The sequence below is a fragment of the Triturus cristatus genome, chromosome 5_1 (genome assembly GCF_964204655.1).
Source record: "Triturus cristatus chromosome 5_1, aTriCri1.1, whole genome shotgun sequence".
Lineage (NCBI taxonomy): Eukaryota > Metazoa > Chordata > Amphibia > Caudata > Salamandridae > Triturus > Triturus cristatus.
The window spans coordinates 746,730,111-746,757,086 of NC_140587.1; positions in this window are offsets into that span (position 1 = coordinate 746,730,111).

Here is a 26,976-nt window from a genome sequence, read left to right on the forward strand (position 1 = left end):
TTACGTACCTTAGGTCCTCAGTTGGCACTAATGCCAGTAACCAGCCGGATAAGGAAGAAATTCAAAAAAATTGCACTATCTGTGCTCATGTGTGCAGCTGTGGGTTTATTTTATATCCCCAGATTTTGACGGAGAGGGATAGAGAGAACTTGAGAAAAGAAAAGGGACGAGAAGCATAGGAGGGACCCGAGCGACCTGGAGCTGCCCCAGAAAAAGCACAGGTGTCCTAACCCAAGCTGCGGCAAGGTGTACGGCAAGTTCTCGCACCTGAAGGACGCACACAGGTCAGTGTGAGTGCAGCATGAGGGTGGCTGGCACTGCTCAGTGTGTCTGACTTTTCAAACTCTCATACCCTGTCTACAGTAAAAGCACATCTGTTTCTCATAAACGCAGCACGTGTCTCCGATGGTGAAATATATTCAAACTTGAAACACTGCAGAGATGTTAGGGGGCACATGAGCAAGATGGCTGCAAAAAAGTGAAGGCTCCAACGACCTGGATCAATAAAAGTTCAAAAATCCAGTACTGCCGGAAGCAGCGCGGGCAAAACATGTAGAATATACGACCTACCCCATTGGGGATCCAGCGGAGACAAATCATGGTTCTGTAGACCCCTGAGGCGGCCAAAAATCCTGAAGAAAGCCATGGCTGAAGGAAAAGTGGGCCCTGAAACCAACTGAGACCAGTGCTGCACACGAGGCATAGGCTGCTGCCGCCTGCGCTCCCCCGAAGCCGGCGCAAAGGGATTAACAGCCAAAGCCAGCAATACGGCAGCACGCATTGGGGCCGTAAAGGGGAACAAAGAAAATAACACTGCATCATGGGAGTTTGTCAGAGATGGGATGCGGCGATCACGGCCGGCGAAACCATATTAAGCCTATAGGAGCGCAGGGCGCTCGCTATAGCGGAAGCTAGCTGATGAGGAGACGTGGGCAAATTAGATTACCTCTCCCAACTCCGGAACCCCAACACGTAAGAGACAATCGCCATCAGATACCCGGATCATCATCCACTCGTCGACAAGAACCGAAACAGCACATACCAGTGAGTGCCCCCCTCAAACTCCAATACTGCAAGGTGGGCCTTCCGGTGGGGGGCCTGGTCAGATCACCGGATGCACTGGTCACGCAGTGGCACCGGTCTACGCTGATCCCTGAAATAGCTGAAACTAAGTAGGAGAGCAGTGGTGGGTAACTGGAAGGCCTGAGGGGGCGCACCTAACAGAAGTAGCAGATTACTGCCCGAAAGGTAGAAACTGTGGCCCCCACATTGCAACATCACAATATTTGTCTGCAACGGTGGAAACCAAGAACAGCGTACAGATTCCTTGGAAAAAAAACACATTGACGTGGGCAGATGTGGCCTTGGGGGACCAGTCGCCTTGCACGATAAGCTCTCGAGAACTGCAAGTATCAGTGGTCATCTGGACGACCTGAGTAGAACAATTCCTTCGTGTCCTAGCCTGTACCTGGCTCCAGGCCTGTCACCCCGGCCTCTCTCGATTGACAATTTACACAATCCACAGATTTCCTGTGTATTAGTAGTAGAGCATCAAGCAGCAGGGACTAGATCCCCCACTTCAACCCTAGAATCAGTGTAAAATGTCCGCCCTAACCTCTTACAGCCTCTTGAAGACACCCCTACATAGAGAATAGTACCGGAAATCGGACCCGACTGTAGAGTGGAGAACATGGGCAGAACAAGGGGGCAAACAGTCTAAATTGCCCTTCAAAGCTCGGAAGGCCACCCATATGCAGCTGGAAGAACAGACCGGCATGGAGGCCCGGCAGGAGAGCCAGGAATACAACTGGAAAGCCCTGCTCATTACCATGAAACTTAGCCTCACATTTATAGAATCTAAGATGGACACTATGACAGCTCGCATGGATACCATTGTACATAAGAGCAAAAAGCATGATCAAAGGAACACAGAGGCCGAAAACAGAATCTCTCTCCTGGAGGACACTGCAAATAGCAACAAAGAAAAAATCTCCCAAAATCTTCCAAATGGACTGCCTGTTGAAGGTGATTGCTGCAAAGAATGAAGATTTAGAAGCGCGTTTGCGCCGGAACGACGTGCGCATACTAGGACTGGCCGAAAATACAAATACATGCCGCCTGAAAGACTTCATTAAACGGCTGCTGTGGGAGGTATTTGGAGCCGAGGAATTTTTACCACAATTGGTAATTGAACGGGCCCACAGATCACTGGGGGAGTGACACCCCCCCCCCCCCCCCGGAATACCGCAGCAGCTCATCATTGCCAGATTCCTCAATTACTACGACACGGTACTATGCCTGTCACGTGAAAAAAAGAAAATTGAATGACAATACCACCCTCACGTTCTATCCGGACTTTACAATGTCTGTCCAAGATTCCAGGAAAAAGTTCATACACATGCAGAGGAAGCTCCAACAGGCCCCGGTTGATTATGCCATGATGTATCCGGCACAACTTAGAGTTACACATAAAGGAAAACAACATTTCTTCAGCAATCCACAGCAGATTGAGGACTTTTTAAAATGACTCCATTGAGCAGCATCCTGAGTGAACTCCAACCAGTCCAGATCCCAAATGACTTCGCTATTATCAAAACTTGATTAAGGACAAAACAGACGTAACAAATGTGGCTCAACAGGGCTGGAGAGAGTCTGGTAACTTGAAGACGGCGCCCCCCCACAAAACTGCTTGGTGTAGTGATGCAGGACCAACAACACTATTTGGATGGTCCCCTCGGTTGAAAGCGGTGGAATTCATCAAGACTAAGATAGGACTGCAACTAATAAGGTGACCTCTCTTTTCTAAGTTATACCACCTTCCCGGCACTGATCTATATTCACAGGTCTGGGTACGTCCAAACCCCCCATTTCTTAACAGACCCCTAGCCAATGGGTCACATGGGGAGGAGGGTCTTTGTGGGCCCCCTAGCCGCACCCCCAAGGGAGAACCCTCTTTCTATTTTTTTTTCTGTGTGTTTAGTTATCATTGCTATCTGCTGACGAACAATATTGTTGGGAATTTCTGTTTCTAATGTTAGTAAACAGTGGGTCATGTATCCCTGACAAGTCAGATAAGTCGGAGCGGGAAGAGGGAGTTCTGGGGAAGCATTCACAGTATGAAGATAATTGTTGGCAATTAATTAGAGAAATGTCAGACAGTCATTGTGTATATTGCGACAATATTAGTAGCACCTTATCTCCCCTCATTACTAGATAATAGCGGGATCGCAGCAATCAACTAGTATTAAATTTGTGTCCTGCAACGTCTGAGGGATGAATAATCCTCACAAAATAAGACATGTTTTGGCGTACCTGGACAGGCACCAAACACATATTGCATTACTGCAAGAGACACATCTGGACCCCTCAATCACCCCAAATATCGCTGCCCGATGGGCGGCACATTGTTGCTTCTCGTCATATTCCACATACGCCAGAGGTGCAGCTATACTCATAAAAAAAAATACGCCATTTGTATTAGGAGGCGTTCTACATGATTCACAAGGCTATACTGCATTATGTGGGGCTGCCTGCAGTGCCACACTGTTGCAATTGTTAATTGCTATGGTCCCAATGTAAATGACCCACATTTCTTTGCTACAATATGGGGTAAAATACTTACCATTGGGTCAACATACATACTATGGGGAGGGGATTTCAATATTGCCTTGGCATCCACACTTGATAGATCTCACCCAGTGCCGCAACACTACACCATAGCACAGGGGCAGATGGTAGGCATCATAGCGGACAACTACCTGCTGGATTTGAGGAGACACCTACATCCCACCAGTAGAGAAGGCACACACTACTCTGCAGTACACTCATTGTGGTCTAGATTGAATTATTGGATAATTTCTAGAGGTATGGAGCAATGGGTGGAACAGGTAGAACACCTAGCCAGGACATACTCTGATCATTCCCCAATAAAAATGGTATTAGTCCTCCTGGGAAATGGAATGCCTTACAGCAAATGGACAAATCCAACAGCTCTGCTAGACACTGCATTTCAGGCTGAAATAGGACAGGAAATTCAAGATTTTTTTGAACGTAATATAGACTCTATACTATAGCCACAATTACTACAGTATGGGAAGCCTTCAAAGTCACCATGAGGGGACTCTGTAACTCTAAAGGGGGAGGCATAATGCATGACATTAGAAACCAACTAGTAAAATTGGGTGCTGAAATCAAAGCTCTTGAACAGGAAATAACCATATCCACTGGTGGAGGAGATAGAAAAGTGGGCCTCAGGGTTACAATTACTGAATAAAAAGACACTGCGGAGAGGGAATGCAAGTTTAAGGGCAAATACCATAAAGCCCAAATTTTGGTGAAGGAGATTGCCCTGGGAAAGCCTTAGAGGACCATATCAGACAACCTAGGTTCGCAAATTGTGTGACTGAAATTTACACTGCGGAAGGAATGCTTCACAGAAGTTCGCCAGACCTGTTAAACATATTTAAGACATACTATTCTACATTATACACCTCATAAAGAAAACAACTTCTCGACCTTCTCCCACAGCTAGACGATGTTGCGCCTGGATGGTTGGGTGACTCCCAGCAAGAGTTTCTGGCTGCAGATCTCAAAATAGATGAAATAGCTACAACCATTGTGCAAATGAAGTCAAGACGAGCCCCTGGCCTGGACAGACTTCCAGTAGAGTTCTACAAAATGTATGCAACACATTTAGTTCCACTCCTAAATAAAGTGTTAGAAGAAGCAAGAGAGGAAGGCATACTGCCCCTAACCATAAGAGAGGCTATGATAACCTCACTACTTAAGCCGGGCAACCAACTGAATACTGAGAATCGTACAGGCCACTCTCTTTAATCAACTGTGACACCAAGATTTTGGCTAAGGTTCTGTCCAATAGGTTGAACCTCTTAGTCGGTAACCTAGCATTGCCAGATCAAGCGGGTTTCATAGCAGGATATGCGACATCGCACAACCTTCGAATGCTGTTTGCAATCATACAAGTTATTGACCCAAAAATAGACGCAGTGGCAGTCTTCTTAGACGTCACCAAGACGTTCAATTCTGTGGAATGGGACTATCTTGCAGGAAATCTCTGATGTATGGGACTGCCCCCAGGGATCCTTAAATGGATAGAATTATTATATCAGCAGCCCCTAGTCACTGTCCTCCTAAATGGATCCCTTTCACAACAGTTCAAAATCTCCATAGGTACGAGACAAGGCTGTCCACTATTGCCACTGCTGTTTGCTCTCGCTTTAAAGCCGCTAGAAGCCAAATTGAGACAACATCATAAAGAACGGGCGATTGAATACCCTACTAGACATATACTCGTATCGCTATACGTGGACAACATAACCTTATACATTAGGGACTCACAAGAGAACCTGAATCCAGTTTTACATGAATTTTTCAAGTTTGGAGAAATCTCTGGAATACATATTAATTGGAGCAAATCGCTAATATTCCCTCTTACTGATAAGGTCATCCTCCATGCAGTAGATTATCCCCTAGAATGGAGCACTACAGAGGTAAAATGCCTGGGCATCAAGATTATTAGAGATAAAACTAAACTCATGTGCATAAACTATGGCCGAACATTAGATGCCCTAACAGACTTCTGTACCTTTTTGGGTAGCTCTGCCGCTGTCCATGGCAGGCAGAGCATCATTAATAAAAATGGTGGTACAACACAAAATGCTTTATTTTTTCACAAACATTCCTTATAACCCTGGGAAACCATATTTTGCAGCCTTGAAGACACAAATGATTCGACTGATATGGGGAGGAAAGCAACCCAGGTTAAAATGGGAAGTGCTGACTTTACCTTTCTCACAAGGAGAATTTGAGGTACCTGACTCAGAGCTATATTATCTCTGTGCACGGGCACACTACGCTATGTATTGGTTTCACCCACCTTCGTTCATGCCATACCAAGCAGTTGAAATAGGATATATGGCTCCCACTCCCCTATCCGGATTCATTGCTACTCCGCCTAAAAAACAAGACACAAACCACACCACAGTGTCATGTATTGTCACTACATGGAACAAAGCAGCCTATAAATTAGAAATTCCAATGCTATATTCATCCCCGTCTACCTATAAAATATCACCTGGAGTTGAAAGTCACCTATGAAGGGGCATGTAGTCAAGTCCTAGACAAATTCCAGGTACAGCCATGGGGAGACCTATACGACGATAGGATGTTCCTATATAAAGAACAGTACTTCTGAGATAAAACACCCACAGCGATGGAATCATTTATGTATGTGACTCAAGCAAAGCGTTAGGGCTGCTACCCCAGAATTCCCACTAGAATCGCAGGTATTCCCACCGCTACTCAAGATATTGCAGTCAGAACCTCCTGACACGTCACCTCTCTCATATATCACAGCACGCAAACAGCATCTAAGCCACCCCAGTCATCATCACGCACACACTGAGAGGCAGAAATAGACATGATTTTATCGGACCAGCAATAAGAATATTGCTGTAAACAACTTGGGGATATTACAGCTAAAAGTAGACTACGCATAATCCATTATAAGTTTTTACATTGCCTATATTACACCCAGGTTAAATTACACAAATCTCATTTAAGGGACACTGATAGATGTGAGCCGTGCAAAAAAGAAGGCACATGTTTCTACACCTGGCATGGGAATGCCCCGAAATCAATGAATACTGGCATTAGGTATTTTCAGCACTATCACAAATGATAGAATCTCCAATTCAGACATCGCCGATCACCGCCATTTTAGGATACACTAAAGAAGTCAAAACAGTACAGAAGAAATATTTGGCGCTTGGGCTATTGATAGCCAAGAGAAAGGTTGCATGTTAATGGGGGAGAGGAAGGGCTCCTAAATTTAAAGAATGGCTGCAAGACCTAATATTATGGCAAGAACAACCACTCACATACGCAGAACTACTCCCACCTACTTCGAGACCAAGGGATATATGGAAACCTCTGAAGACATATCTCCTTGCTACAGCAGACGATACATAGATTCCTGAAGGTTGAAGGGATGTAAAGGGACACTACAGCGATAAAGTGCGGAACTAGGTGTGCTACCCCTATGAGAATATACTGTTTGGGTGTTGCAGATGTTGATTAAAGACTCACCAGCCAATAAGAACACCGGACTGAGAAGATGCTGATGGAGCAAGGACTCGTAGAAAAGAGACTTGCTCGTAAGCAATCCGCTCGTTTAACTCACTAACATGTTATTAATTACGTTTTGTGTAAAACTAATGCTCACCACACGAACACACGGGTTAGTGAAGCTTGCCTATGTGTTTGCTAACACTAATAACAAGAACGAAGGACTAAACAGCTTCTAACGGGGAAATCTTTACTGCGCATGCGTCAACTGCATCTACGCAATGTGATGAAATAACGCTTGGAGGGAAATTCTTGAGCAGAAGGCACTAAAATGGAGTCTTAAAGACTCAAGTGCATGGCACCTGCTTAGCTGAAGCGAAAACGAGCTATTTTACTAATGCTAATGTGGGGAAAGTATTAATAAATAAAGGGGAATAGAGTAGAGATGGGTGGTATACAGTGAACTTTGATCAAAGAGGAACCGGGAGCTTTTGATGAGGTCCTGCACAACGCTCCTGAAAGGTACGTAAATCAAAAAAAGCGGGAGCCTGAGCCAGGGTAGGAGCATCACTAGTTGCGCGCCCCCCTCTATAGTGAGAAACGCAGTGCTTGCAAGGCAACCCCACACACCGGAGACTCCATTATCGGGGGTCTCTACTATACGGGTCTCCCCTGGATCGCTTGAGCAACGCTGGTGACATTCACAATAAATAGCACTAGCCTTGTAGTAGTGTTAGAGTTCTAGAGTATTTACTCTTATAGACATTTGGTCCTAAAGAATTGCCGAGTGACTCGTTAAGGGCAGTAGACAAGAAACATGTCGACCACACTTACACACTAGACCCTGTGGGATCATTGTTATTCCAAACAGGGCTCATACATTTTAATTAGGTTAGCACACCCCATGAATAAAATGTGTCCCTTAGGGCAGTACTAAACCTATTTTAATCCCCCACTCACACTACCTTGACCACTCACTCTCAAGCACCAAACAGCTGTCTCTAAAATAACTCTGACAAAGAGCCCCTTTGTGGAAGCCCGTCGGGCATTGCAGCGCCGGCCCGACGAGGAGCACAGCCCAATGATGAAGCATGACACCCTTCTGGGTGTATGAGGACAATCCATAAGAGACCTGTTGTCTTCTCCCATTGGTATACAGTGAAACCATTTATTTTTTAAAGTAACATCTGTTTTTTTGAATTTATCACTAGTGCACATTTGGGCCTCTCGTGTATAATTGATGTAAGCTGAGCCATGTGATTACTGCGCATGACTACTGAGAGTGAATCCAGAAGGATGACACAGAGTTTAAATAAAAGCCAAGATCGTAAAGTGTCCCAGCCTGAGAAAGAACAGTGAAAAGTTCAACTGAATGGACCTACATGTTAGATTTTTAACAAATGTTGCAGATGAAAAGTGAATGCGGGTGGGAAAATAAAGCGTTAATAAAAATTAAGGGGATGGGTTTATGAACAATGGATTAACAGAATAAAGTGACATGTAAGCATGGTGTGATGATCTTCCCCACTTGCCTGACTAATTAGATTTCGTAATTTTACGATATTGAAACTTTACTGGGTGGTACATGAAGAACGAAAGGTATAATTGAGATAGCTTTAGTTAGTTAGAAGATGAAGATTTGCTAAATGCTCGAGAGCTCGGGATGCTGTCGGTGCTGCTGGAGGTGCAGATGCTAGGAGAGATGCTGTGAGATGCTGATGAAGAAGCCGAATGCAGAACCTTTTATCCTAATTTAATTGGGTTAGATTAGAAGATTGTGGAAGAATCTCGAGGAGGAAGAGAGTGTCAGAGAGGGGTGTGACGCAACTGTCGGAGAGGTCATCTATCCTGTCCTGAATCCTGTCCTGAAGTCTTTGTCGCCTGATCTTTCCCGGAGGACCCTTACCAGCCCTTTGGCCAGGGGGTTGGTCTTCACACCATTCTTGGTAATTATATTTTCGCGTTATTTACAGATGTTCTTTTTCTCTCTGTCCTCTCCCTTTCTGAGCATTGATCATTGCGTGTGTTTGATTAATATTAATTTAATTTTCTCTCCTAAGAATGAGGATGACTTCACTGTGTATTTGAGATAGTTCACATGAATTTAATTTAGATAAAGGTTTTAAAACTTCCCGAGTCTGTGGTTATTTACTTTATTTGAATAAGATAGAGTTAATATTAATCTTCACCATCAACTAGTTCAACTAATGGTTCATCGACCAGAGGAAATAACTTTTTGATCAGTAAAAGGTTAGTTAAGAGTAAGAAAACTAATCTTGCATTGTGGAAAATCATAAACTTTGACTCCAGCGGTTTTACCCAGTTTGTGTGTGTGTTTATGGGCCCAGGTGAGTATATGGTGTTAGAGTGTCTGTTGTTGGTATGCCGCTGGATCAATGCAATAAAGATGCTTCGTAATAGAATGCTGCCACTTGATTGAATTGTAATTAATAATGCTTTCCGGCTACTCAGAACACACTTTTAATGATAATGTAACAATGTACCAGGAAGATATACACATGCTCTGACTGTACTGCATAAACTGTGAATGCAATGTTGAATAAATAAAATAAAAAATAAAAATAAAAAACCCATGAATTACTGCAAGATTTGTCCTCTGGGCTGCACCCACCTTGCACGGTATATGGTAATATGGAATTGTTTGCAAGAAAATTAATAAGACGATCTCTGTTCAGTGATCCAGGGTAAATAAACACAAGGGACTGCAGCTGAACAAACGAAGGGGAATATATACAACGGCTTTATCTCCACTTTGTTGGCTTACAAAGCCAAAAAAGCAGAGATAAAACCAGCGCCCTATTTACAATAGGGTGCTAACATGCATAATCGCATGTTAACACCCTTTTTCCCAATGCCTCCCTTTGCATCTCCAATGAGATGCAAAGTGGGCATTACTGAGCGTACCCCGGATGGACAACCTTGCAAATATCGCTGATGTGTACATCGCGATATTTGCAAGGCAGCGCACATTATTTTAGCAAACGTTAGATTTTGGCGAAAACTACCGTTTTCGACAAAATCTAACGTCTGCTAAAATCCTGACTTAGCCATCCCTAACATAGGGGGTGGATTATGCTGATACGACCCTGTGGGTCGTATTAACAAGGTTATCACCGTTTTGCAGGGAACATCGCTGGAAAACCAGCGATGATCCCTGCAAAAGGGCGATAACCTCGCTATCTCTGGAATTTTTATCGCCCTGGAGTAACGCGTTGTTAATTACGCGCTACCAGGGCGATAAATTCCAGAGATGGCCTGCGATAATATTATTATCGGTAAGCACGGCCAGTGATAATTATCGCTGGCCGTTGATAATATACCCCTAAATGGTCGCTAGTCACCCACTACCCGCCAGTCTATAGCCCCTCTTCACCCCTCTCATGCCACTGCTCTCTGTCACCCAGTGAAGACAGCGTTAATCTCAGTGCCAGAAATTCAGCCAAACACAATAATCAGACTTGCTTCATTCTCTTATTATCCAAATTAGGAGTTCCTGCCAGCACGTCGAAGCCCCTTTAGGGTAACATAAGCAGTGTATGTCAAACTACCTATACAATGAAGGTGATTCACTCCCCTACACCTAAAGTGAATATCAGTGCCATGAATAATTCCCTCAGTGGAATGTGTGTTACAAAACCAAAATATAGTATCTTAATATTAGTTCATTTAACATAATATCACATCAGAGCCCATTGTTATAAAACCAACCATTGCCTGCATTATGCCATTGCAAGCATTACACCATGACTGTTCACAGTTGTGCAAATAATGTCCACAATATATAAAGGACTGCCGCCATTTTATTACAGTAAGTGTTAGACTAGGGGTGGGCAACATTGCGTAAAGTGTGCTTATAACATTAGAATAATTACCACGATTATGCCAGTGCACACATTACAAAAGAATGCACAGAGATGCATTTTGCTAATTTGATCTTTACTGCGTTGTTAGATTTGCCCCATTGCTTAGTAGTTATCAGTGTGTGTTTAAATATAGCTCATCACTCAGTCAACCTTCCTACATGCTTAGATTTGCACTAACATTCACTTTTGAGTGTGTGTTCAGATATGTACATAGACACATCGAGTGCTGGCACTGATTTGCATCATCTTTTAAAAGTCTCTCTTTGAACCATCACTTATCATTAGTGTGTGTTCAGTTTAACACTCAGTGATTCTAGTGCATATTAAAATTTGCCTCATCATTTAGTAACCATTAGTGCATGTTCAGATTCACACCATCACTCACTAATTTCCAATATAAACCAAAATGTGCACCGTCAATCAGCCATCATCGGTGTGTGCTGGTATTTACAGAAATTTCATTTCATTTATTAAAAATAACCATAAAAGATTTTCACAAAGACAAAACAGATATTTCCGTAATACATCATATGAATATAAAATACAATACTACTAATACATTTGGAATCTACATGGATTTGACTGACCAGTTTAGTGATGTTCTAGGGTATAACGAATTTCTTCGGTGTAGCATAACAATTAAAAAAGCAGATTTGAGGAATAAACCTTTCAGGACATTTAAAAATTACCTATACAAACAAATAAATACCTCTAAAATGATTTTTTAAAACTTATTCTATAAAAAATGAAGATGTTATACATGATATGTAAATGAATATATATTTTATTTTGTTCTCATAAAGTGCATGTACCAAGCTCATAGTAATTTCCTATTCATTATCTCAGCCTAGAGTTTCAAGCCTTTCCTTTTCCTTATCAAGCTTACGCCAAGCAAATAGCGACAAACACTAAAAACCACAGTCTGCCTGGTATCAGAACGTAACAATCTTTCTGCTTTAAGATAAGATCTAGTACCAAGCAAGCGGCAGATAGGTTTTAGCCATTTATTTCTACATCGCGCATAGGCTGGACAGAAGAACAACAGGTGTGTCTCATTCTCTATTACACCTAGATTACATGAAACACATCTGTCCTCCTTCCCCATGCCCTAAACCCATTTCACAATATTTGACTTTTGTTGTAGAATACCATAATGATATTTAAGGTATAAGGATTTGGCTAGTTGTGGCTGTATTTCATCTATAAAAGGTTCAAAGTTCCAAGCTATTTTCATTTGAAGAAACCGTGTTGTTAATGACCCCGCCCCTGATGAAAGGGACATAGAATCATGAATAAAAGACCAATAGGTTTCCTTTAGAAACTTTTTTGAGGCCAGTGTCAGGCCAGACGGCGCATCCCAATAATGCCTTAATCCCAATTTAAAAAAACAATCGTAAATGTGCTTTAACCATGTCAAACCCACACCTTTATTTAATCCTAACATTTCTTTAAGACCCTCCCTGTAGTGGATAAGCTTGTCTGTGCTCCACAGGCGAACCCAAAACAACAATGGTCTAAGATTAGCCAGGTCATCCACACGATGAAAATTTAAATCCATCAACACAGGAGTCAACGGTGTTAGTGTGGGTAGACTTAGTATTTTCCTGAGAAACTTATTTTCACCCACCTTGAATATTCCATTCACCACAGGGCCCCACAGCTCTGCCCCGTACAGTGCAGCCGATTGAGCTTTATATTTATATACTTCAAGAGCGGGTGAAATTGCTTTGGATGTACTACTTTCGATTTTCCTCATTAATGGGAATGTATTCTGGAGAAGAATGGTTTTACTTTTTTCTAGCTGGGGCCTCCAGGTCATTTTTGAATCCAAGGTAATACCTAGATAATTAAAATCATGCACAAACTCGATCTTCTGATTATTCACAGTTAAATTTTTCTTAAAAGTTTTATGTGGGTTAAGGGCCATATATTTGGTTTTACTGGGATTTATTTCTAGCCCCTTAGCTTTGCAGTATATCCCAAATGAATTTATTAAATTTTGTAGGCCTTTCGATGTTTGGGAAATTAAAATAGTATCATCGGCATAGAGGAGTGCCGGTACCGGCAACCTCCCTTGCCTAGGGGAGTCATGAACACAACCCAAAAGGTGATCCGAGATGTCGTTAACATATAATGAAAATAAAGTCGGAGCAAAAACGCACCCCTATCTTCCACCGCTATTAACCTTAATTGGTTCAGTTAGCTCACCTCGTGGACCCCATTTGACCTTTGCCCAGTTGTCTTCATGTAGTCTTATTATTTGTAGGAGGATTTCCCCCGGGAAGGCGATATACAAATGTCCCTTCCTAAATGTTATATATTTCCAGGCTATACAAAGGAATCTATAAACCTGGTCAATCGTGCCAGTCTTCACTCTAAAACCTGCAGATATTGCGATAAAATGTTATATTCCTCAATCCATTCAATCAATCTATTTAAAATTTGCCTAGCATATACCTTCTGTAGAACATCAATAAGACTAATTGGTCGATATTGTGATGGGTTATGACGATCACCCTTCTTAAAGATAGTCCTGATCTCTGCCCCTTTCCAAGTTTCAGGTAGTGGTGCACCTGAAGCAAGAGAATTACAAAATAAATTAATATAGGGGCCCCACACATCTTTATCATGCTTCCATAGGTCTCCAGGTGTTTTGTCCGGACCGGGAGCCTTTCCTGGCTTTAGTGCATCTATGGCTATTAGAGTTTCCTTTAAGCTGAACGATAACGGTCATGCGTTTAATGTAATTTCATAACTCATCGGGCAGTAAGCAATGTCATTTGGGGAAGAAGAATAAAGACTAGAGAAGTGTGTTACCCAAGTATCCGCGTCTAAAAAAAAGTCCTTGCTAGATCTTCAGTTTTTATTGCCATTTGAGATTAACCACCAAAAACCAATTTGGTCTTTTGCTTTCTCTGCTACAAGTAATTCGTCCCAGATGTTCGCCTCCCATTCTTTCTTTGCGGAGGTTAACAATTGCTTGTATTCTGCCATTTTTTCCCTTAAGGCCACTATATTTTTGATTTTGAAACCAAAATGAGCTCATTTTTTACAGTGCGACATGCTTTATTATACCATGCGTTTTTCAACTCGGCCGCCACCGCAATCCCATTATTAGCTTTCTTCGGTATTTTACTCAATATGGGTACAAGATCCTTGACTAATTTACAATGGATATCCATTATTGAGACGTCCGATACAGGGAAGTCTACATACGGAGAGACCCCATCTACGAAGGTGTCATAGATCTGTTTAATTGCCACTGAATTTTTCCCTATCGAATGCCATTTAAAAGCTCTCTATTTACAGAAATAGTCAGACGCCTTGATTTGCCTGCATTTGCATCATTGCTCATAAATATTGAGGATCATTTTTACCCATAAATCAGATTTGCTTGCACCATCAGTTAGTAATCCTTAATGCATTTTCCAATTTGCCCCATCACTTAGTAATCCTTGGTGCATGTTCATATTTTCCCAGTTCCTCAGTAATCCTTAGTTAATAGATTTCCCTCATCTTTCTGTAATCTTTGCTGCATGTTCAGATTTTCACAGTCGTTCTCAAAAAATAAATGTTTGAATTTGCACCATTACGGAATAATCCTTAAGACATGCTGATATCTGCTCCAGCACTAAGAAATCTCGAATATCTGCCAGTTTTGCACTAGATATCTTCGCTGCCAGGCCAGATTTGGATTAGAAACAATTTGCCTCAAAACCATGTGCCTTTGCTTAACTTTCCTTGAAGATCCCAGAAAGTGGGTGAGGTCGGTGCTAAACTGTATATGGACATCATTCACCTGCCTCAGGTTAGCATCAGAGCTAGGAGTTTACAATGAGAAGGACAAAGTGGTATAAGGAATGCAGGGACCACTGGAGCCACTTGGGGGCATGGGAATCCAGTGAGCATGGGAAGCACAGAAGCTCAAGACACAGTGGAGGGGTATGGGAGGCGCAGGTGGCAGAGGAGAAATGATGACTCTGGAATTACATTTGGTACTGGAGGAACAGCGTAGCATGGGTTGCACAGGAGTATGAGCAGGCCAGCACAGAGGCAGAGGCACAGGTATGGAGACATGAGATACAGGCAGGGTGACACATGGGCATAATGGGATGGAGAAATAGGAGCAAGTGGTGAAGGAGGACTAGGGAAACACGGGGCGTAAAGAGAAGGGTAGGGATAAATGGGGGAGTTACAAGGCAAGTGGATGATGAGGCAGGAGAGGGCACAGGAGCAGTGGTGGGAAGTCACGGGTTGCAGACTGCTTGCCACAAGTGGAGTGCTTGAGGCATAAGCCCTCTGTCATATACCAAAAGGGCCTGGTATCTGCAGGAAGAAAGCTGTGTCCTATGCAGTACAGTGAGGTGGCATACAGACCCCCATTGGCACTGTGACTTCACCCCATGTGCCGGACTCCAGACAGGCTTCCCATGCTGTTAGGAGATTCAAAATTTCTGATGATGGCCTTCAATGCTCCTCCCAGACCGGAAAGTTGTTTGGTTCCAGCAGGGTGTGCTGAATAAGCAGGCAGAGGAAATTGGAGGTCAAAGGCTTTTTGGTTTTAAAAATAGATAAATCAAAAGCTTTGTCATTTACAATGCCAATACCTTAAACCCTCAGAAATGCGAGACCTATTGCATTGCAATTGCTTGCTGAAAATCGGCACGATAACGGCTTACAGACAGATCTTAACTACGGGTCCTACTATTCAACTTTTTCTAACATTAGTTATTAACAAGCTGCAGAATTGTGGATATTGTTTGTGGAGATCCATTGGAACTTTCTCGGGCCATGAGGCTTTCTCTGAGGCGCTGCTCTCTATGGCAGAAGCAATCTCCGTGACCTCAATTGAGTGGCTCAACACCAGGGCTGCTTCATATCAAGAGGGGCATCTGGAACCAAGTTGGGGATCTGGGGGGTACGACAAAATATTTTCAAAAAGTGATTCATCCAGTCCTCAGCTGGAGCATTTGTCTCTAGCATGGTCAATTCGTTCCCCAGCAAGGTTGTGGAATTCACTGTTTGCCAGAAGGTTTGAGGATCTTTCGCCATACATGCAGTTTTTAAGATTTCCTAGGCCTTTTTCCTTAGTTCCAACTTCCTTTTTGCCGTTATTTCTTTATAGGCTTCCTAGGCTTTTCCAATCCCTCTTTTTTCCCTTGGGCGTGAGCTTGGGGCATGCTTCAACAGTCTACGGGCTGTAGGGCAAGCACTATTAAACCATCTGGGGTATCAGTTGTTCTCCTGGGGCATTTTGTTAATTCAGCTTCTATATATTTTTGGCATGTGTGATCTCCACCTGATTGGCATCCACTTGTAGGGCTACCTCAATCTGTTCCCACTTATTTACCATAAGACCCCTCTTCTTATTACACTGAACCTTGTATTGTGGTTCTGTTCCTGTCTGTTTCCCACAAATTATGTCTAGGGTCAATGATATAGGGTTATGATAACTGTAACATCTACACCCTTTTAAGAGCGACAAAAGGTCTTTGGTATTTAATATATGGACAATTATCGAATTTGAACCTGGCCCCACATACATTGCAATTTGCATATTGCTGTTCGAATAATACTCAAATGCAAATATCAAATCTTTACCTATAACAGCTCTGTTCAGGGAATCCACATAAGGAGTGTCCTTAAAATGTGTGAGGGACAGATCCACTTTGTCACAGATGCCACATGCACTAGACACATTAAGCTTGCATAGTTGCATGTTCAAATCTCCTGCCCAGATAATTTGAAGTTCCTTTCCATTATCTTATTGTGCCTTAAACATAGCATCCTCCAACCCATCTATGACCTTGGTTACTGAACAATCAAATATATTATAATAAAGATTAATCAACAACAGATAAAAATACTTTGCTAGAGCTATTAACAGCAAATGATAATAAGGTGTTGAAGTTAGGTCTTTTATTGTAATGTCATCTAGTGTTACCAAGATAAAAGTGGCCAGGCCTATTTTTCCCGGCCTGACTTTGAGGGAATGTCCGGAACTGAGTAAGAACTAACCCTGGGCGTAGTTCGTGAAGTAGCGCTATGCGTAGCTACGCAAAGTGCACTTCGCACTACGCGAACTACGCGTAGCACTTCGCGAACTGCATAGTACCCTGTTTGCACTGTGCAAGATGCCGCTTTCAATGATTGCACAGTGTGGACAAGCATCCGGCACTGTGCAATCATTGAAAACGGCATCTTGCACAGTGCGAGCTGTAGTTTTCTGCCGCTCGACTACATTTTTACTCGAGCGGCAGCTTTCTCAACGCGGACTGGTAGTTTCTCATCGCGAGCGGTCACGAGCATATGCGACCACTCGCAATGAGCAACCTGACCTCCCCGCGTTGAGAATCTTGCCGGGAGGTTTATTTTCCACGCTCGTGATCGGCAACTTTATGTTGCTGATCTCGAACGAGGAAAAAGTCTTGCTGGGATGTCATTTTGCTTGCTTGCGGTCGCCAACTTGACGTTGAGGACCACAAGCAAGCAAAAAATGACCCCAGCAGTACGCTACGCATGTTTGCACTGTGCTACGTGCAATTCGTGTAGTGCGAAGTAGCGCAAACTTCGCAAGCTACGCAAATGTAGCGTAGTGCTTTGCCCAGGCTTAGTAAGAACCCATCAATGTGTGGTGGGTCCATAAGCCAAGTTTCTTGACAAACAATTATAGTGTGTTCTTCTACCATCAATATTCAGTCTAGATTTTCTAACTTTAAGCTCAGTCCTGCCACATTCCATGAGATGACGCTTACAGACTTTGCCTGGGTAGACACGAAATTTGTGACATCTTGGGCTGGTGCAAATATTGAGGGACGGTTTTGAGTGGAAATTGCTTCTTCTTCTAACTGTGACTGTGGCTGTCAGTCTTGATTCCCCAAAGATGACAATATCTCAAATCTGTTGGACGTATGTAGACGATTTGATTGGCATTGGGGTACTCCTTTAATCATCCTGAGTCCTAACTGCATGGATCCTTCTTGAGAGACTAAGGACAGAAAAGATCTTGGAGGATAAAACAAAAGCCTAAAGGCTATGCTCTGTGTAGATATGTTGTGAAGACATCTTAATAAAGCACCAACTAAACCTGCATTTCTAAAGTTAATATTCATACAGTATTTTCGTGATATTTTTGAGAATGGGCCACCCCATGAGACTCTTCTTGTAGTGATAATTTCGTTTGATAAGCCACTCGACCAGCCAGAATTCTTTCTCAACTAGAAGAAGACCTTATACACGAAAGATGCATTTTTCACGTGTCCTAATTGTGGGGACGTTCTCCAGAAGAATTTTATATGGTGTACACTCTGGAGGAATATGGGGGTTGAATACCCTTCAGCTCATGACGAGTGGGGCTGCTTCCAGCCCTCATATCCCTATTGAAGATGCCCTGTGAGCCCGCTGCTAACTGGTTCATCTGCTTTGATATATGCTGTGGGGTGCCTACCGTTGTTCTCTCTAGTTGAGGTACTTGAACGCATCTCATTTCTACTTCATGTGGATTTGACAGTGGTAAGTCTGATGCCTCCTCTTTTGCTTTCTGATCACTTTGAACCTTCCCTTGTTTGTCCAAAAAGGCAAATTTGTCCATAAGCTTCTCCTGTTTTGTGGAGTTACTATCAACTTTTTCTCCAAGATTACTATTTTTTTCAATGGTCACAGAACAGGATTGTGCTATAAATTTAAGCTGACTCCCTAGATGGTCTAATCTACCCAAATAACTTGGGCCAGATTTTTTAAACCACAATCCTGTAGGGAGATTTTCTTAACATGCGTTTTCCCCGCATTGGACTTTACTTTTGGGAATTGTTTTTTTGATAGATGGGGGATTAAATTTAGATTGGATGGGCTTCACATGTATAGGTCTGACTGCTTCTTGCCTGCTTTTCTTGCAGGGGGGACTCTCTGCCTGGGATATAACTGCAAGCGTTGTCAAGACTTGTGTGTCCTTTACCGCACATGGATTAAGAGGAAATTAAGTGGGTGTAGGGACAATGTCCTTAAGAGGAGCAGGAGGATCCATACTGAATGAGTGCTGAGGAGGAGTCTGCCTAGTATACTGTTTCTGCATAAGTTCTGCTAGATTCACAGTAGTAGACTTGAGTCCCGAAAGAGCAGATTGTTTTATAGCAGAATCCTCCATGTCTCAACCCTATCAATCTCAGCCTCAATGGCGCCCATGACAGAGAAAAGGTAACTTTTAATTGAATTAGGCTGAACCAGTCCACTTTTTTTCTCTGCGTTTTGGTGATTCCCCTTTTGTTTCTCCATCATAGCAATGCCAAGCTAGTTTTGATACAGAGTTACCTTAGCGTTCTGTTGATGGGCAGGTTTTTGATTTTCTCCCATTGTACTTTTTCCAGTACGCAAAATAGAAGAGCATGTAGGTCATATGTTTCCAAGGCCAGGAACCAAGAGACTGGGCCCAGCCAGCCTCATCTGGCCATGCACAGGCCCACTCTTGGTTCGGTCTTCACCCGCGGGACCCTCAAACTGGTTTTAAAACAAGTGCCTCCAGGCGCAGGCTCAAGGCATCAGCGGCTGCCCTGCCACAGTTGTTGCTGAGGCTCTAAGTCTGCCCCTATCAGGAGTCACTCTGCTGCCATGTGTTCCCCTACTGGCTGTGGCACCAGTCTCTGCAGCTCACAGGTTAGCACAGCCCTCCTCTTCAGCACCTCCCCAGTTTCCCCCAGTGCTGGTGCGCTCACCTTCTCCTAAGTCTGTTTAGAGCAAGCAGCGCACCAAATGCTGATCCCCATCGTCTCCACACCCTCAGATGACCGTGAGGGTGTTCAAAGCTCACCCGCCTCTGGTCTGCATTGTCAAGGTAAGATGGTGCCCCTGGCTCCCAGCAGACGCCAAAGGCCTGTGCCATTCCCTGGGAGGTCTGGAGGGGCTGCAAGCATAATCCAACCACCCACCTGAGTCTGACAGGTCTGCGGCACCACCCCTTCAACTCCAGTCTTCTTCTGTAAACACAAATATGCCCTTTATGTTGACTGTTTAGTCTTAATTTAGGATAAACCATTTTCTTTCTGAATTATTCTTCCTCTTTCTTCCAAACATTTTTCAAAAACATCACAATGTTTACAGTGTGTTATGCTCAAGGTTCTTTCTTCTAAAGTCATAATAAAAACTTTCAGTTGTGGTTGCATCAAACAAGTTAAATTGTTCTGATAAGCCTTAACACTTTCTATAGGTCTGTGTGGCATAAAATAATACCAAGCTGTGTCCATTTCTTTTCTTTGTGTGTGTAAATTCATGCTTTCTACTAAAGGCACTCTAGAAAATATTATGTCATAGTTAGAATAAAAATATTCAAAATGTTTTTGTCTATACACAAGTGTAAGCAGTATACTATATGTATTTCCATAAGATAACAGCATGTTATATTAGGTGACTTCTTCTGGTGCTGATGACAGTAAATGAGCATAGACATAACAGTAATTTGCTCCCAGGGGGTGTGTATATTCCTGTACTAATTTAGAATAAGTATTTGTTGAGCAATCCTCTCTGTTGTATACAACAAATGAAACTTTCAATTCCTCTTCATCATATAGGTATGTATGTGTTTTGTTGTGTTTGTATTTCTAAAATCTTTGTAGGGTGTTAAATAAAATCCTATTAACACTATGGTAATCATCATTACTGTTATTTCCAAAATTGAACACACACTATATTTACACTTATTTCTATAGCAACACGTTTCTCCAAAAGCAGATTAGATGTTCTTAAGTTCAGAGTTCAATGCCAACATTTTTATAACTTGCTTCTTTTCAGTGATTAGTTTTCAGCAAACCACTCTTCCTGTGGACAATCCTTAACCCTACTCCGTGTTTTTCCAGTAAAATTATGCCTACTCTTCTACCACAGAATCAAAACTAGGTTGATTTTCTGTCAAATAAAAAAATAGGAATTGTTTATTGTCAGTCTCTTATTTTCTTTTACATTTTTTCAATTCTTTTCTTCTTATTGTCTTTTTTGCAATTACACAGTTCATTTTGCCAGATAATTTCATCTAGCAATGCTTCTTGTGGTAATGTCATGAAGGTTCAAACAGTTCAGATTTTACATCACACAGTTCATCTATTGTGACATTCAGTACTCTGTACACGAAGTAAGACCATTCAGGTGCTGAATACCTCCGACAAGGTACTCTTGCTCTTTTTGATCTTCTCAGTTGTTGTTGAATTCCCTCTATATCACTTTCATCACTTGGCTCTGTCTCCTCTGGACAAGTCAATGGGATCCGATCAATGGATATGCGATTTCAAATCAGATTCTCTTGCTGTACTGATGCTGTCTCAGCCACATTTTTCGAATTGAGGATCAGTCTCTGCTTCTACTTTGTTAGAGTCTTCAATGGCACTTAGTGCAATGACAGGTACTTGACATGGTGTAATTGGTTGCAGTTCTTCACTCCCTTCTTCTCCTTGCTGTCACTGTGATTACGGTACCACTGCTCAACATGGTCTCATAGCTTGTGGTGGTGGTGCAGTCACCAATGCTCTTGGTTCAGAACCAAAAAAAACACAATTTCTTCTTCTGGATTTCTCACTTTTCTTGGTGTGCAATGCATGCACCCAATTTGGAACTCAGCAACACTTCACAGCAGTATCATTCACTAAGATTACTTGGAAGGGGCCTTTCCTACTTGGTTCCAGACAATTCTTCCATATGTGCTTCCTGATCACAACCCAATCCCCAGGATTGAGGTTGTGGCACTGTTGTTGGTGTGAATCTTTAGTGGCAGCTGCAACCTGGTGAGGAACAGAATGCATCACATCAGACAATCCGTTGCAGTGGTCGAGTATCATATCATCTGTGATTTTTAACAAAGCATTTGCAGGTACAGCAGGCAGCCTCATTGCACATTCCATCAAAATTTCATGAAGCTATAGACCAGTCTTCCTATCAGGGATACTTTGAATACTCATCAGCACCAAAGGTAAAGCATCTGCCCACTTCAGTGATGCTGAGGCACAAACATTTGGTAGTCAAGACTTTATAGTCCCGTTTACCAGTTCCATTATCCCTGAAGCCCTAGGTCGATAGCTGCAATGTAGGTTTAGCTCAATCTGTGATTCTGTGTATATAATCTTTAGGACCGCATTGCTGAAATAGGTCCCCCTTTCTGATTCCAGAGAAACTGGTATGTCATGCCTGGGTATCAATTCTTACAATAACAGTTTTTCTACAATGAGACTGTCATTTCGTCTGGTTAGGTAGGCTTCCACCCAATTTGAGAAGACAAATACTATGACCAGGACATATCTCAGCCTGTTGTAAACAGGTATTTCAATGACGTCCATCTGCATTCTGTTGAAGGGACCACCTGATTTCTCTATATGACTTTGTGTAATATGTATTCTTTATCCTGCATTCATATGTTAAAATGTCACACATTTGTGACATACTTCTGCCAGCATCCTGAACCAGGGGTTAAATCACTTCTGCTAGAAAAACCTAGTCATGGCGTCCTTCTCTAAGCATGAGTATCCATGAATGTATCTTGTCATCGGGAATACCAAACTATCAGGTAACAATAGGCTCCCATCAACTGACATCCAAATGTCATTTGAATTTCTCTCACAGCCTGCTCTGATCCAGCTTTGTTGTTCTGTATCTGTAACTCTCATCAACATAGAAAATGGAGTCCTCCTCAGACTCACATGTGAAAGCTTCATTTAATGTGTAGGCCAAGGGGTGTGTCTTAGCCGGCTTCAAGATGGCCGCACCTTGAGTGGGCATTGCCGGTCAAGTCGATCATCCGTCAACGTCCTGCGGACTGGGGGCTCCCCGGACCCCCTTCTCCTAACCTATGAGGTGCCTGCACCCTAGAGACTGTAGCGTTTGCACCATTTCCCCATACTTTGCACTGCTGCGGAGGAGCGCCCCACGAGGGCTACCGTGCTGGAGACTCAGCATGGCAGCCCCAGCATTTGAGCCGGAGGTAGCGGGACGGGCGGCCTTTGTGGCACAGGAGTGACGTGCTGCTAAATTGTCATCTGGATTGCTGAGAGGTGATCCGGCGGTGTAAATCATTGCTGCGGCTGCAAAGGCACCTAAAAGCTGCATCGAAAGGAGGTGCGGGACCATGCTGGACTCCGGGACGCACAGTGAGGCCCAAGTATGTGGTGCTGCTTGCAGCAGCGGGGGACTGTGGGCACGGGTGTTTCTCCGCGGGGGCAACGCAGATGAGACCTGGTGGGGAGAGGGACCTCTCCTCCTGACTGCTGGTGTGTCAGTGCGGGCCTGTATCACACAGGGTTCCTGCAGGGCTAGCGCAGCCCGTGAACAGGCCTGGGGGACAACAGAGGCGCGACGAGCGGGCACCACATACAAGACACCGCTCTACATCCCCTTGCTCTACGCTACGTGTGCCACATCTCAGTACTGGCTGGGTCTTCGGCCCGGTGGGCCTTATACATAGTGAACAACGCAAGAGGCAACTGGCACCTGCAGTGGCAATCTGCCCACACAGTGCTCCCTGGGGCACCTGCCTTGATGGTCACAAAGCAGGCCTGCAACACGCTGCTGCCTCACTGATTGAGGCCTACACACCCACACCACACGATCAGTGCTGAGTTAGGAGCCCGTTGGCAAATCCCGGTAGAGCCTGCCGGAGGGACAAGTTGATGCAAACCACGCTGAAAAGGCACCTGCGATTGTCTTCCAGGCGCTAGTGACACAGAGCACCCTTGGCAGCCTGCTGAACCTCAACTATCTGTTGCGCACTGTGCACAGACAGTTTTCTCTCTGGCCTTTTCCACCCATAAGCCACAGGGAAGGGAGAGCGCACTTCCCGACACCAATGTGCATGTGGTGGCCTGTCGGCGCCAGTGCTCAGCCCTGCACAAAGTCTTATGGGGCATCAATGGTCCTAAGGTGCTGGGCGTCATCTTCTTCTACGCTCCTACTTCCCCCACTGGGTCCAGCAGCATGGGCAAGGCGGATGCGAAGCTAACTAAGCTTTCGTTTGACAACAGCATCAAACCAGACAGGAGGAGCCCTCACCAGAAGCGGAAGAACAGTCCACCCAGACAGATGCCACTGTGGCACGTGATGATGACTTGAAGGCACTCCTGCTGGAAAATCCAGCCTCGGCACGATAGACTCCAAACTTGACCATCTGACCACTCGCCTCGACCAGGTAAAGGCAAGAATGGACATGTACGATGCACAGATAACGCAGCTGGAGGAGCGGGTGTCAGAGGTCGGTGACGCGGCAACGGCGGACAAGCAACAATTGCTCAAGATGGACAAGTTGTTGGAACTGATTAGGGCCAAGAACGAGGATTTGGAGGCGCACTCCAGAAGGGGTAACATTTGCATCACTGGTATGATTGAGTCCACCAACATATCGAGGATGGCAGACTATGTGGAAACTTTGGGACCTTTTTGGCAATGTGCTCTCACCAGTTTTTATTGTGGAGCGGGCGCATAGATCTCTGGGACCGCACCCCCCGCCGGGAGCGCCAGCTCGCCCGATCATAGTCAAGCCCTTGAACTACCGTGACTGTGATGCTGTGCTGCAGGTGGCACAGGAGATGGGCGAAGTGCGGGCCTGTGGGAACGCGGGGTTATCTTCTCTACAGGTCACTCTAATCTGATAATACAATATCTTGTCCAGTGAAGAGTTATTTTCTAACCCTGGGCGTAGTTCTCATAGTAGCGCTATGCTTAGCTACACGAAGTGCACTTCGCACTATGTGAGTTAAGTGTAGCACTACGCGAACTGCGTAGTACGCTGTTCGCGATGATTGCACACTTCCGGATGCTTGTCCGCACTGTGCAATCATTGCAAACGGCATCTTGCACAGTGCAAGTGGTTGTTTTCTACCGCTCTAGTAGATTTTTACTCGAGCGGCAGCTTTCTCAACGCGGACTGGTAGTTTCTCATTGCGAGCGGTCACGAGCATACGCGACCACTCGCAGTGAGAAACCTGACCTCCCCGCGTTGAGAATCCCGCCGGGAGGCTTATTTTCCACACTTGCGATCTGCAACTTGATGTTGCTGATCGCGAACGAGGAAAAAGTCTCGCCGGGATGTAATTTTGCTCGCTCGCGGTCGATAACTTGATATTGAGGACCGTGAGCGAGCAAAAAATGCCAACTACGCTACTCGTATTTGTCCTGTGCTACGTGCAATTCGAGTAGCGCGAAATAGCACAAACAACGCAAACTTCGCGAGCGTAGCTTAGTTGTCCGCCCAGGGTTAGTATTTTCGTGAAGGGTAAAAAACGTATTGACAGGGTAGACGTCCGCAATAGTGTTAAGGCCTAGGTGGGTAGCGCGGTGGGCCATGCCTGCTGTTTACAAGCGCTGGTGTATTTACGCAGCCCGTTCAAGGCCCAACGCAGGCATTCAACCATTTCAATCTTACCGCAATGGGGTTTGGGTGGGAGAAATAGTGTGGCCATGGGTCAGCAAGGTCCATATCAACCGCCACATGGGGTTGGAAAGGCGTGGGATGGAGCCAAAAGTGGAGGAAGCTGGCTTGGGCGCACAGCATGTAGAACTTCAAATCTGGGGCTCCCATACCGTCCCGGTTCTTCAGCCGTGATTCCTCGATGCGTCGGTTCTTGCAGCTGCGACAGGCGCTGCGTCGGTTTTGGCAGCAGCTCGCTGATGCGTGGAGATTCTTCTCGCACATCGGAGCTGTGTCAGGAAAACTGCCTCAAGAAGAGCGATGCATTGATTTTCTTAGTTCTTCAGGTTTCTTCCAGCTCCCAGCAGCAAGCACAACCTCCAAATGCCCAGAACTTGAGCAGGCACCTCCTGGCAGGTGAGAACTCTCAGCAGCAGAGGTCAGGGGAGCTGGGGTGAAGTCTTTGTGTTCCTGAGACTTCAGAACAGGAGGCCAGCACACACAGGGCCTTGGAGATATTCTTCATGCAGATTCAAATCAAATTTCCTATCTTTGTCTTTTCCTTGCAGAAACAGCAGCTGAAAGCCAACCCCACACAGCACACAGCAGCGGGGCAGTACTCCTCCTCACAGCTTTTCAGCTCTTCTCCTTGGCAAAGGTTCCTCTTGAGTCCAGAAGTGACCTAGAGTTCTGGGGTTTCAGGTGTAATACTTATATCCCAAAAAGTTTTTGTTCTCTTTGTGCAAGGGTCTCTGAGAAGTAGTCCAAACCAGTTCTGTCTTCACTGGGGCAGTATGACGACAGGGGGGTGGAGACAGCATTGTGCAAAGGAGACAGGCCCTTTTCAGGTGCAAGGAAAACTCCTCCCACTACTCTAAATGTAGCCAAGGTCTATTCAGCTCAACTCTGAGTCATTGAGGAAGAGCCAGGCATACCTCAAACCCGAGTGGCTGTCTACAGTGAATGCACACACCCAGCTCCTGTCACTCCAAACCAGACAGTCAATACACAAACAGGTAGAGGCACACAGAATGGTTAAACAAGAAAATGCCTACTTTCTAAAAGTAAAAAGCAAAAAACAACAGCTGGGCTGTACTCTGAGTAAACAATAATATATAACAGTGTCAACGGAAACAAAAGTTATTCTTAAGTGTGCGCCCTCTTTGGAGGCTCCGCTCGGCCATCAAATTCAAAGTGAAAAAGAAAACTAGGACAAGTGTCCTAGACACAAGGCACACTACTGTTGTTCGCTGCAATAGTGTATGCCATTTAGGTTAAATGCATAAATCAGCTTCAATGCAGTATATACCAAAACTGAATCCAAAAACATCTTTCACAATAAAAAAGTCGATTATCCAATCATCCCTGAAGCATTGAGTGTTGCTCATCCATTTTTTATTATGCAGACACAAGCACGTCACCAGAAGAAGTTGTTCTGCTTGAGCTAGATGGTGTCTAGACAGTTGCCATGTTGGATAAAGAATTCCCAATGCATTTCGGGCATAAACATCTTCCCTTCGTCAGGGGAATCTATAAGCAAATGATTGTTACAATAGGTATTCGTAATTCCAAAGTTAACAAAGCAAAAGGTTCAAAATGGCCAATAAGTTCCTTGCGTCGGACTTTGAAGAATTC